The 9,649-nt window shown below is 34.3% G+C and overlaps 1 long non-coding RNA gene across 2 annotated transcripts; it reads right to left on the bottom strand.

The window, feature by feature from the left end:
• Positions 1 to 592: 592 nt before the first annotated feature.
• LOC133821383 (uncharacterized) lies at positions 593 to 7,663 on the bottom strand. 2 transcript variants are annotated; one of them, XR_009887528.1, is made up of 7 exons: positions 6,842 to 7,663; positions 3,807 to 3,862; positions 2,741 to 2,791; positions 1,703 to 1,989; positions 1,298 to 1,369; positions 928 to 1,192; positions 593 to 846 (listed from the first exon to the last, which is right to left on the bottom strand). It is a non-coding gene; the product is annotated as an uncharacterized LOC133821383 (long non-coding RNA). The 2 variants fall into 2 exon arrangements; XR_009887527.1 differs by lacking the exon at positions 2,741 to 2,791 and having other exon boundaries at positions 594 to 846; positions 6,842 to 7,656.
• Positions 7,664 to 9,649: the final 1,986 nt, after the last annotated feature.

Genomic DNA, 9,649 nt, shown 5'->3' with positions numbered 1-9,649 from the left:
GAAGTCTAGTGCCTTCTTAGGAGTCATTGTAGCGAGTGGCTCAGCCTTGACCCACTTCATTAAGTAATCGCCACCACTATTGCATACTTCACTCCTCCTTTTCCCATGCACTACAAGAAAAAATAGTATTCATAACACTTAAAAACTGCTAACAAAACCCCTATTATTAAAAGTCCTGTCTTTTCTATAAAAGTATTCGAATGTTATGTTAGATGTTATCTTAAACTATTCAATAACACATTTTTAATTGCTATAATATTGAAATAATAACATTTATTTAGATTATTTGGTTATAAATTTGAAGTTTAATCTTATACATTTTGCATAACACTTTTCAACTGTTACATTTGATTATTTTGATAGCGTTTTTAGTTTGTTATATTATATAAATCATAACAATTTGTTACGCTTATAATATGTTTCTAAATCATAACATATAGTAATAAAATTTTGTTACTTTAGTGTGGATAATATATTTTAAATTTTATTTTGATAAGTATACTTATAAGGATTTTTTTAATTAAAAGATTTTCATTATTTATTTTGATAAAAAAATTCAAAATTAATCATAAAATGTAAATCTCAATAGATTGATAAACCATAAGTATTACATTAAACAATAACTAATTCAAACCATGAATGTGTCTACTTCATGAGATCTTACTTCTAACTTAAGTTTGAAAGCATAACATAATAAAGTTTTATAATCTTGAACATTTTTTACTTCAAAAATGAAAAACAGAAACATTACAAGATACACAAAAGTAAACCATGCATGAAACTTGCTCCATCCTTCAATTCATCATCCTTTGTGCACTTGTCTTTGTTGTGAGTCCATTTGCTTAGCTACAAAAAAAATTTAAATAATTAATGCTTCAACTTAAAGTTAATAGTAAACTAAAAGAGTACATAAAAAAAGTTAATTACCTAATTATGACTTTATCAGCTGGTCATGCAATTATACTACCTATAGCATCTTCTATAGTAGACATAATTGTTGAAGGCCTCCACAGAAATGCATCATTCTTTCTCACAAGATCTATCCCCACTTTCATAGCACTAGGCCCAAGAGGAACATGGTGAACCTCATCCTTTGGTCACTTGAAATAAAAAAGCCTTCTGCAATAATTTCTCCAGATCCAATCCAATCTAATATTTTGCATTTGGAGCCAAATGTGTGGTTCTTGACACTCTAACAATATATCAATAAAACAAATTCAATAGCAGTAAATGATTTTATATTGAATATTATATGTTTTAAATTTTATCATTTTCATATAATTAGTATCATAATTACCTGAGTGGAATGAACATGAGAATTTGATTGAACATTGACATTTGATTGCTCCTCACTCTGAGTAGATGTATTCTATTTACAAGTAAGATAGAAAGACATGAATTCAACATCAAAATTAAAAAAAAAATACAAAAGTAAAGACTAACCTACAAATTAAACATGAATCTTAGTTATTATTGCAATTCAGCCACATGAAAATATCCCAAAAAAATTAAAGAATGAACATAACCTTACAACTAATTCAGCCACATGAAAATTAAAAAAATAAATTATAATTCAATCTACACTAACTCAGCCACAATACTTTTAATCACTATCTCTTATTTTGGAGTACCAACAAATAAATAATCTAAGCAAATAATTATCAATGACACTTCAATATAGTTTCAACATCAAAATACTTACTTGATTTTCATTAAAGAAACAATGAGTTGCTCCATGTGTTGCATTTTATCTTTCAAATCTTTGCATTGACCTTCTATCATCATGAGATGGTCATCTCTTTCTGACACAATTTGCAACTTTGACCGAGTAACTCCTCTTCCAAAAGCTCTCATGTATGTATTTTTTTTAGGACCAAGGACTTTTGTAAGGATGTCTTCATTAACACTTGTAGTTGAACCTAGGGATTATAGGAAAGTACCTTAAAACTTTTGATGGGACACCATGTCGAACCTTTTTAGTCAGTTTATCTGACATCCAACGTGAAGTTCCACATGTTAGACATTCTTGCAAGTTTTCTTTATCTTTTCTAAACAAACAGCAATCATTGACACATGCATAAATCTTTTCACATCCTAAATCAAATAATCGAAGAAATTTTCGAACCTCGTACATAGACTTGGGGATCATATTATCTAAAGGAAGCATATCATTCAAAAGTGTTAACAATTCATTAAAACTTTTGTCGGACCATCCATTAGTAGTTTCAAGCTTATACAATGCAACAATTGAAGATAACTTAGTATATTTAGTGCATTGTGGATATAATGGAGTGTCTGCATCTTCTATTTTTTCCATAAAAGTGTCATCATGACCTTCTACATGACTTTCAAAATCACAACCATCAATATTTGTAGCCCTAAACAAGTTGTCAGAATCAAAGGTTTCCATTGTCTCTATATCATCATTTCTTGATAAATCTTCCCCATGATGATACCAGATTTTGTATGTTGGATCAATCCCATAAATGACTAAGTGTTCATACAAAATTCTAATACATTGGTGACTTAAGTTTCGACAAACTTTGCATGGACACAATAACTTTTCTGGATAACCAGCCAGCTTTTCTGCCATTTCTACAAAATTCTTAGTGCCTTCTCTATACTCATCTGAGGCTCTACAATTCAAAGACAAGTTCATATTTATAATATATTAGTAACAAATATAGTAAGTTACTAATTTTACTAAGCTGGCACTAATTAAATCCCTAATTCTTATTACCTATTGAAGCGTAGCCAATTTTTATCCAACATGATCACCAACTTAATTGTCCTGTTCTAACCAACAAAAAGCAAAATTTTGATAAGAATATGTAATGGTAAATACATAATTGTATCAACCAAAATATAATTGAATTGTTTATAAACCTAAAAATTACACATCAAAGAGTAGCTCACTTCCATTTTAACACACCTAAACAAAAATACAAAATATATTTATATTTATATTAATGGACTCAACAAGTAGAAAGAAAGAGTTTATATATATGATATGTAGAATTTGGTTTCACAAATTCTCAATATCATGCTTGCTTGGCTTCATCTGTAACATGGTTTAAAAAAATGTTCGAAAATTACGTTTTGAAACTCGTTTCATACTAAGGCGCTAAGAAAAAGTATCAAAACTCACATTTCTCAAATTTTATTCAAAACTTGCGCCTCAGTACCTTTACATTTCAAAACTCATGAGGCAAACGCCTCAGTCATATATTCATTTTCAAGTCATAGGTCAACAAATATTTTTATTTTTTATGTATTTTTTTTTCCTATATTGGTGTATATATATAGGATATTTATAAAACATATATGATATGTTTGCTAGATGATCTACTTTTATGTCTTATATTATACTTTTTTTTTAATTATCTTATGCCTTAACAGATTTGTGCTACCATGGTGAAAAGTAGTGATGCAAGACTTGAATTTTAGGGTTTAAAAGACTCGACTTAGGACTAAAATACTGTACCAGTGTTTCGCCTCAGTTGAGGAAAACGCATCGGTTCTATATAAAATCAAAAAACATTCCAGCCATATTTATTAACCAACCATCTACCATTATCAATTCAAAATATTCAAACAACACACAAGTTTTCTTCCTTATCTCGCCACAACACACAAATTTCTCAGATCCTACTTCAATAAGACACACAAGTTCTCAACCTTCCGTTATCACCGCAACACACAATAATAATAATCTCAGGACCTACTTCACTATGAATGAATATCTAAGATATTCAAACTCCTCTAACATTTGCAAAATATTTTAACAAAAATAAAAGAGAACATACCTCTTGCAAACTGTTGTAAATAAAGTTTCCTTCCAATTTGAAATCCAATGAAGCCCCTAAAATGAAAGAAAAATTACATACCAATTAATAAACTTTCAACATCATTCGACCTTTAATTAGGAGTCATCATTAACAAAAAGTACAACTCTTACAACCAAGAAACTATCCAAACTAATTAATCTAATGAAGCCACTTATTAGATGCTTAATTTAACTTAAGAGAGTCTATTTTTTGTATTTTTTTTTCATGGCAGCATTCCTTAAAGATGTTGTAACTACAACCAACATTGCTATGAAAAAAAATAATTCCACATATGTTTTGGAGTAGAGATTGATTAAGGATTGAAATAGCACACCTCACCTTATTAATTAACAAAGTCACTGCCATTTCAATGGCCGAAGAAGACAACCATGATTGCTTACAAAACTTACTCAAGAAGCTTACTATTTTATTTAGTACTTATTCTATTTTCATTGCATATATATATATATGTACTAGTTGAGTGTTAGTTGGGGCTTGTTACTGATTATATATATATGTGTGTGTGTGTGCATCTATCGGATGAGGAGGAAGAGAAACTTAGGGAATCTGCTGAAACACTCATCAAAGTTCAATCTCTATTGGGAATATGATTTATATATATATATATATATATATGAAAACCTTGATAAATTGATATTTTTGCTATATTGTTCTTATTAATATTGTTATATATTATTGTTCTGCAACTTATGAATTATTCCAAGTAGGGTCAATGGCCGAAATAAGATGTATGAATATCTTTGTAGTTTGTATACTATAATAAAAAAAATATTATAGTATAATCAAACTTGTGACTATTGATGATAATTTTATTATATTTTAACATATGATAAGTTTCTTTGTTGGTTAATTTAGCATCTGAATTAAAAGCCAAAATCTTTACCATGCAAAAGTGTGTGTGTATATATATATACACCTTCTGAGATATATTATGGAACTAGACACCAAAAGAGATTTGAGGGACCTGAGATTGGTCAACTATGAAGAATAGAAAGACAATTGTCATACACTTTTCTAGTTTCCACTACAGAAAAAGACAGAACATAAGAAATGAAAAAAGAATAAGTATTAAAAAAAATAGAATGATGAAGAAAAGTTCAATCTCTATTGGGAATATGATTATAAATATATATATACATATATATATATATATATGCAAGCCTTGATAAATTCTCACTAAATCCGTAACAAACCCCAACTAACACTCAATCAGTAAATTCTAACTTACATACCTAGTAGCACATAGAATTTCACAATGAACTATGTACTTAGTTATACTACCCCTGGAAATTGCTGCTTAATGAACTTTATATACTTCTAAAATATCATGTTGAATTCATTGGTAGCTAAAGATGAGGAAAAATAACGATGTACTATAGCAAATTATCTATAATTAACCAAAAAATTTGTGTCTATATTTGATTGCTTTTTGTGATGTATATTGTAACTCATAATCATTAATTAGCTAATACCGTACGTGATCATATCATGTATATTGATAAATATATATGTATATGACATCTGAGAATATAATTATGCAGGGATGAGATCCAACGTATCAAAGTTGGAAATCCAGATATAAGCCACAGAGAGGCCATTAGTGCTGCTGCAAAGAATGTGAGACACCATTCTGGATTCCTTAATTTTAATATACTTAATAAGCTAGCTATAATAAATAAAAACACTTAGTGCCACTATAATAAGTAAGAGTTTAAGCAAGAATTAAGCACATGAACAGGCTTGGACCAAAAATTTACCAAGCTGGATTTCAGAAAAAAAAAAAAAAGGGGGGCTTGATTTCTTGGAGGAGAAATCCCAAGCTGGATTTCTACAAGTTGACCTTTCTACATGAATTGATCATTATCATCGTAGGTAACAAAAAAAATTTGATTCATTTTCCCACTGTAAGTATAGAATGAATACTTCTCATAAACTTTGGAAAACATACATATTCATATTGACAGTCCTTATTTTTAACCAATACCCTAAATTTGATTGATTCAACCCTTGTTTTTAAGTTTGCTACTATGTAGCAATGAGAAGCTTATGTAAAAACATCAATTTTTTTTCTTTGTCCTTAGGCTCTCCTAATTGTACAGTTATCTTTGGCCTCCAAAGCATGCAGTTATATTTGGAGTTTTAGTGCAAATGTTTTCCAACTAATCAAATTGAAAGTCGTCTCATCTTTTCACAGAGCTTTTTCATCAATAAATTGAAATGAATGAACCAATTACTAGTTATATAGTCGCTGGTCTTTTGAGATAATTTAGTACAAATATAACAGAATTAAGGTGGGAATAAAACAAAAAATGAATTGGAGTACATTACCAACCATATTTCAAAGTAGTATGATTTCAAAATGCCAAAAGCTTATTGATACAATTCCATGTAAGACAAAGTCCTGGCATATCATACAAAACTCTAGTACTAGCTACTGACACTTGTCAACAATATTACATGAATTCTCCAGATAACGTTGCAATGGCCAGACAAGAAGGACTTACACTTTTACACCTCTAAACATGAATACATAGAGAAAATTCAAAAAAATTTTTTTGACACATATCTGTATTAACACCCACAAACAATTCCATGAAACATATAGTATATATATATATTGCATAAAAAAATATAAAACAAAAGGCGGTATATCTTGGTGATGGATTTTGGGATTTTTGGAAACTCGCCTTCAAGCTGGTTCTCACTCAAGTCCAAGAAATTAAGCCCCTTTTGTTCTGAAATCCATCTTATTCGAGTAATTTACTGATCTTACCGATTAAGAGGAATCATCTCCTTTTATACAAAGGAGAAGTTAGAAAGTAATAGAGCTAACAAAGTGGTTAAGAAACAGTAAAATAGAATAACAACTTTAACAAACTTAGAACTAACTAAGTAACTAACTCCTTAACAAGGCCAAACAACATAAATACAAACATATATATACATATACATTGATGATCTGATATGAAATTGAAATCTAAATTAAAAATTACCTCACAATTTCGAATACTCTGGCCTGGGTTCGTGCTTCTAGCAGGAGAGTTAGCAAGCGCGCGACTCGTGAAGGAGATGCCTAGGTTCTTGCTTCCAGCAGGAGAGATAGCAAGCGCGCGACTCGTGAGGTAGATGCTTGGGTTCTTGCTCCAGCAGGAGAGACAACAGCTTGAGGGAGATGGCAAGACTCGCTTGTGGTAGAAGGAGCTGCTTTTGGGTTCTTGCTCCAGCGGTTCAAAGGAATGGAGAAGGCAGACTGATGGGATGGGGAGAGGAGGCGGCTGGGAATAGTTTAGGTTGTGGATTAGGGATTTAGAAGATTAGATGAGGATGGAGATTCAAATGATTTCATTTTATTACTTTCGTGATATTAAGTTTGGCGCTTCATTTTGGCGCCTAAGCCTTTTTCTTTATTCCGTGTTTTTTTATAAATGAAACCGTGTTTTTTTTTGGTATGGGACGTATAGTTACTTATTTTATTAATAACACTTTGAATATATGCCATTTATTTACCGTAATATATGCTCAAAAATGTTGTAGTGATGGGCAATGACCCGATAAGTTCAATGCCCCAAACCGCAAAGGGCCAAGGACTAGTCATCTAGGTGAGCTCATTTGGAGGAGCTCAAGGTATAATAGCGAAGCGCTGGCACTTGTCACACTTCTTGACATAGTCCATCGTGTCTCCGTTCATGGTGGGCCAAGAGTATCCTTGTCTCAAGATCTTCTTGGCGAGGCTCTGCCCTCAGCGTGGTCCCAACAAAAGCCCTCATGCAATTCTCAAAGTATTAGACCTACTTCTTGCATGGACACACATCAGAGCAAGGGCAACGAATATCCTCACCTGTATAGTCTGTAGTTCATGATGACATACTGATGCACCTAGTAAAACACCTTCTGAGCTGCTTTCTTGTCCTGCGGTAACTAACCGGAGAAAAGATATTTCACTATGGGCTCCATCCAACCGTCCTGGGGTTGGACTACTTCCACTTCCTTAGCATCCAAGATGCTTAGAGAAACCAAGTATTCAATGGGGACTACATTGATCGATTCAACATCCCTGGTGGTTGTGAGCTTGGCCAAGTGCACTTGTCGAATGGTGAATTTTTTGAAGTTGTGTAGCATTTCTTGGGCCCTCACCAAGTAAGCAGCCATTTTTGTCCCCTGGGCCTGGTACTCCCTGAGTACCTAATTAACTATGAGTTGTGAGTCACTGAAAATCTCGAGGCTCTCAACCTTGAGCTCAAGCACTACTCGGAGTCCAACAATAAGCGCCTCATACTCCGCTTCATTGCTTGAGGCATCAAACCCAAATCTTAGGGCGCTGTGAAACCTGTGCTCCACAGCGGATACCAAAACAAGGCCTACTTCGGCGTATAGCCTCCACATGGGCCCAGGCACTAGGGCATCCCCGGGTCTCTTGTGGTTTCCCATGCACTCGACGATGAAATCTGCCAGCGCATGTTCCTTTATGGCAAGCCTTGGGTGATAAATGATGTCAAACTGACTAAGTTCGACCGACCACTTAAGGAGTTTCCTAGATGACTCCGACTTTTGGAGGACCTGCCATTATGGATGGTTCATGAAGACTTTGATGGTATGCACCTATAAATAGGGTCTTAGCTTCCGAGAAGCTACCATTAGCCAAAAGGTCAGCTTCTCCATGAGCGGGCATCTGGACACCACTCCGAGGAGTCTCTTGCTCACATAGTACACGGGATGTTGGATGCGTCCTTCCTCACGTACTAAGGCCAAACTGATGGCATTCTCTAAGAAAGCCATGTATAGTAGGAGGGGCTCTCCATCTACAGGCTTTGACAAGATAGGTGGGTTTGTCATGTGCGCTTTCAACTGCTTGAACGCCTATTCGCACCCGTCCATCCATCCAAACCTCTGACCTCCTCAGAGTATGTTGAAGAATGGGATGCACTTGTGAGTTACCTTCAAAACAAAGTGACTCAGAGCAGCTATCCTTCCAGTGAGGCTTTGAACATCCTTATGCTTTCGGGGAGCTGGCATGTCGACCTGGGCTTTGATTTTCTCAGGGTTCGCTTCTATCCCTCGAGCTTTGACAACAAAGCCTAAGAACTTCTAGGAGGCAACTCCGAAAGTGCACTTCTGACATATCCTTTACGTGGTTGGGGGATGCTCTAGACTTGACCAGCATGTCGTCTACATAAACCTCCATTTCCATCCCAACTGCTCCTTCAAGATATGGTTCACAAGCCTTTGGTAGGTGGCACCAACATTCTTCAGCCTGAAGGGCATCACTTTATAGCAGTAGACTCCTTTATCAGTTCAGAAGCTGGTGTGTTCTTGGTCCATGGCATGCATGGAAATCTGGTTATAGCCCAAGTACACGTCCATAAACAACAAGAGCTCATACCCGGAGGTGGTTTCGGCCATGTGATCTATTTTTTACAGCGGGAAACAATTTTTAGGGCAAGGCTTATTAAGGTTAAAGAAGTCTATGCAGGTCCTTCAGGTGCCATTTGGCTTGGGCATGAGGATCGGATTGGATACCCACTTGGGATATTGGGCGTCCCAAATGAATTTGTTTACGAGTAGCTTGTCCACCTCCGCCTTTAAGGCTTCTGCCCTAGTTTGGTCAAACGTCCTCTTCTTCTACTGAATCAAAGCAAAGTTGGGATCAACGTTCAAGGCATGACAAATGATGTTCTGGTCAATGTCATTCATGTCTGAGTGAGACCAGGAAAAAACATCCTGATTTTCCCGTAGAAAGCTCACTAGTGCCTCTCGGACTTCTACCTTTAGATTCTTTCTGACCATGGTCTTCCTTTCTAGGA

The sequence above is a fragment of the Humulus lupulus genome, chromosome 3 (assembly GCF_963169125.1).
Source record: "Humulus lupulus chromosome 3, drHumLupu1.1, whole genome shotgun sequence".
Classification (NCBI taxonomy): domain Eukaryota; kingdom Viridiplantae; phylum Streptophyta; class Magnoliopsida; order Rosales; family Cannabaceae; genus Humulus; species Humulus lupulus.
This window is presented reverse-complemented; position numbering and strand designations above follow the sequence as displayed.